This window comes from Sesamum indicum, linkage group LG9 (assembly GCF_026168435.1).
Source record: "Sesamum indicum cultivar Baizhima isolate 11 linkage group LG9, ASM2616843v1, whole genome shotgun sequence".
Taxonomy (NCBI): domain Eukaryota; kingdom Viridiplantae; phylum Streptophyta; class Magnoliopsida; order Lamiales; family Pedaliaceae; genus Sesamum; species Sesamum indicum.
This window is the reverse complement of record NC_142665.1, coordinates 10778570-10782872: the sequence shown is the minus strand read 5'-3', so window position 1 is coordinate 10782872 and position 4303 is coordinate 10778570. Positions and strand designations below refer to the sequence as shown.

Below are 4303 nucleotides of genomic sequence, written 5' to 3'. Positions count from 1 at the left end.
ACCTCCCTCAAATAGGCTTGGACTTCAAGTAAGCACTGGGTTTAATGTAATCAAATTAATCGAACCAAATTCCATTGGCCAATAATTGCTTAAATTAATTTTAGCCCAACAAAGTCGATAGATTCATCTAATGCAATTAAATTAATTTAAACCCAAACTCTAATTAATTGATCCAAATCTAAGAAATTAATCTAATTAATTTAAAGGTGTTAAGCCAAAACTAATTAATTCAATTAATTAATTCTTGAGCCATCTATCAAATAAATGATTCAATCATTTATTTGTGTGTGGCTTTTTTTAGGGTGATCCTCATCTAGACTTGGGCATTGTGTAACATAAATAATTAATTTAATTTAATTTAATTAATTTTTTTAATTAACCATTAATCAAAAACGCTAATCACCATGGGTGGCCGTCTAGCAACGGTCCATAGCATAGAGACTATGTGAATGTTGGCGTGAACATTTGGCGTGAATATTAGCTGATTGAACTTACTCACCGAAATCGTCATACGAAAGCTTGAGAGCCTTGATCGGTGTGACTTGAAATTTTTGGCTCCATTAGTATAGGATTAGTCCTTGGACTTGAGGAATCATGGTAGTCGCATACTATTTCTTGGATTTGGCGAGAGATGACTCTGTCTTCGATGTGGTCTTTATAAGCTTTGTACAGTTTAGTCAGTTTAAGTATTGAGGACGGTAGATTTCAAGATAGAATCTGTCCCCTATCAGTATATGATGGATATAACTCCTATGCGCTTTGAGATATTTTAGACTCTCTAAGTCTATGGCCTATAGTGATAGGTCGAATAGGAAGTGGTTTTCTTTGTCGATCAATAAAGTAAACGCATCTCAAGTATTCAGCATAGTTGCCTAGTCCAAGATGGGAACCGACGCCCAACTGCATGCCCTAGATTAAGGTCGGGAGATGGCCGACGGAAGGACTGTACCGGTATGGAAGTCGAGAGCCTAAATGTTCACACCAACATTCACCTACTCTCTAATGATATGGACTGTTGCTAGACGGTCACCCATGGCGAGGGGCGTTTTTTATTAATGGTTAATTGGTGGAATTAATACGAAAAGAAACAAATTAATTTAATTTGATTAAATCAATTCAAGGAGAATATATAAATGATTGAATCATTTATTTGATAGATGGCTCAAGAATTAATTAATTGGATTAATTAGTTTTGGCTTAACACCTTTAAATTCATTGGATTAATTTATTAGGTTGGCTTAATTAATTAGATTGTGGGCTTAGATTTATTTAATTGGATAAAATGAATCTTTTGATTTAGTTGGGCTAAAAATAATTTAATTAATTATCGTTCAATGGACTTTGGTTGGACTTAATTTAATTTGATTAAATTAAGCCCGGTGCATCCTTGAAGTCCAAGCCCATTTGAGGGAGATTAGAGCATTTTAAGAAGGATTTGAAACTCCTCACCATGATGAACATAATAAAATGTTATTTCATCATGGTTGGAGGTTATATGCATGTGTGTTTATAGATTGCTTTGGAGGCACACTTGGTAGTTATTGAATTTTGAAATCAATTGTATGTAATATACAAAACTATACACATCATGCCCAACCAACACATGAGCCACGAATTTTGCTCTTTTCTCTTTAACAATGTTCTCCTTTTTGTTCTACATTGGATTCGATTCAAGTTATAACATAAAACATTTCAAAAGTAATAAACAATAGTGTTAGTTTGGAGTTTTTTTCTTCTTATTCTTTGTTCTATCTAGAAATAGAAAAGAACTATATTTGTTCCGTAGTGTGGTGTGGACAAATGAGAGGATAACTAATTTGGATCTTAAAGTGAACAGGAGAACGTAAAGGGAACAACGTAGGTTGCTGCTCAACTATAGAAACAAAAAGAAAAAGTTTCATATTTTGTTTCCATGGTTTTTATTTCATCCTCTAGCCACTTGTGTAGCATGTTTATATGTTTATTATTATGCTTTTTGACAAACACCAAAAGTTCAGGAATTTCAAAGAAACACCCATTTGAACCGTTTTAATAGTTTTTTTTATTTAATGCTTCTGTCGTGTTCACGAACCATATGATTCTTTCAGTGGAATCAAGGTCAAAGCCCTTTTTTCTTGAATACACAAATTCCACACCCCAAATCCATACAACCATGACCACAAATAATCTCTGAATGTGGTGTTTTTAATTAAGCATCATCATTCAGTGTGTTCTTAATTAAGCATCATCATCATCTTTTTCTTCTCGGTCGTTCGTGCTAATTTTAATATCTGTTTCTTCTTTATATGATCATGAGTGAAGGCTTGTAAGAAAGAATATATTGCTGCTAGGGTGCGTGCGCATAAAAGTTCATTTTCTACTTTGCAGGCCTGCTGCTGGTTATGCACCCATCCATCAAACATCAAGAGACAATTCAACTAAATTGGACGTCAAACCACATTCATCTATCTCCAAAAAATTAAGCTACACGCGTGCGCATGGACTATAAACATCAATTAGTAAACATCAACGGGTATTTTGGTCAGTTTACAAAAATTAGATAGAAATCTAATGGAGATTAAAAGAACAGGCTCGATGTTAGACTAACGTTAACATCAATATAACGTTAACATCAATATAATTGATTAGACCAAAATACCCGTTGATGGACTATAAACATCAACTGCCAAGGAGTCCAGTTCTTTGATTTGTAAGAGGGGACTGTGTCGACTTTTGGATGGATATTAAAGACGGCAATTCATTCACCTTTTTGTCCGGATTCAAGACAGGGCATTTCGAGCAGAATACTTATGCTCTTTTCATTCATACATATCAAAAATAAAAAGTAGAAAGTGAGCAAGTGAAATTGGAGATGCGGGGTATCGATCCCCATACCTCTCGCATGCTAAGCGAGCGCTCTACCATCTGAGCTACATCCCCTACCTCTGTACTTCTTCACCATCTGCATCTATCAAAGGTAAATGATTTTCAATGAAGGAAATTCTACTTTAGATTTCTGTCTTTTACTTTCATGCTATTCGCTTTCTCGTCAGTAGAAAAACAAAAATGGTTTAAAACCAAACTAGTTTAGATGTGCTTGTTTGAATGAATTGATGTGAAATGATAAAACCAACAATGATTTATTTGTACACAACAGAAGGGTTAGGTGTACCGCGTACCACCTAAAACTAAAAGCTTTCGTGTTTTTTTTGTAATAGCATTGGAAATAAAATTCTACAACCTCATCTTAGAGCATAAAGACCCAAAGTTATTTAGAGAGTTCCTATGTTGGAGCATCACTTGAACGTTTAAAGTAGCAGGGTTCCGACAGAGGTAAAATTTCATCGCTTGGTTCCTTTTTTTTTGTTTTCTTTATCTTGTTACCTTGAACCTTTTATATAATTATTTCATGTTTATTCAACATTGAACGTCCGAGAACTCCAAGGGTACATTCCTTGGACTCGTTGTTTTACGCTTTAATTTTTATTATTATGCGTTTTATGTTACCGCTTTCGCTCGCGCATTCCCGGGCCAATCCAATCAATCCTTAATGCTTGACAGTTATAAAACTAACTTCTGAAGGTTGGTTTGAAACATTCCAAGTCGAGGACTTCAAAATGTGGTATCAAGGGTCCTATGGAGACTTGCACTAAGTACTGCAATGCCGTGTTTCTGAATGGATCGTGTGGTACGGCCGAAAATGCACTAGGAAAAGCGATAAATAAAATGCATAATAATAAAATTGGAAACGTAAAAAGCAGACGAATCCAAAGGGGTGTACCCTTGGAGTTTTGGAGCATGCGATGTAGTATGAAAAATTATGCATCAAGAAAATATAATCATACGAGGCTATGGTAGAAAAAATAAAAGTAGAAGCGAAAATAAAAACCAAAATTTACCTCTTAAATTTCGAGTTTCCAACCGATTAATGTCATTTAATGTTCACCCGAGATTCCAACGTAAGAATCTTCCAATGATGATCGATACCTCACCAAAAAAGGAGACCTTGAATCCTTTGCTAGAAGGAATCAAGATCGAAAATCTCACCCTAGGTGAGATGAAGGGGTACGGCCGAATTCATGGTGATGGATGAGGAGTTTTAGTGTTGTATCTGAAAGAATCGGTATAGCTTGGGAACGCGGCGGAAGCGTGAAATAAAAAAATTAATTAAAACGGTTCACAGGGGTGTTCCCTTTGAAATTTTCGGGCGTTTGGTGTCTGTCAAGAGCATAATAATAAATATGTAAGCATGCTAGACATGTGGCTAAAGGATGAAACAAAAGCATAAAAATATAACATGCAACTTTCCCTTTTGTATCTAGAG

General features: G+C 35.1%; 1 non-coding gene across 1 annotated transcript; it reads right to left on the bottom strand.

The window, feature by feature from the left end:
• Positions 1–2846: 2846 nt before the first annotated feature.
• Positions 2847–2919, bottom strand: TRNAA-AGC (transfer RNA alanine (anticodon AGC)). The gene has a single exon. It is a non-coding gene; the product is annotated as a tRNA-Ala (tRNA).
• Between the last annotated feature and the right edge of the window lie 1384 nt (positions 2920–4303).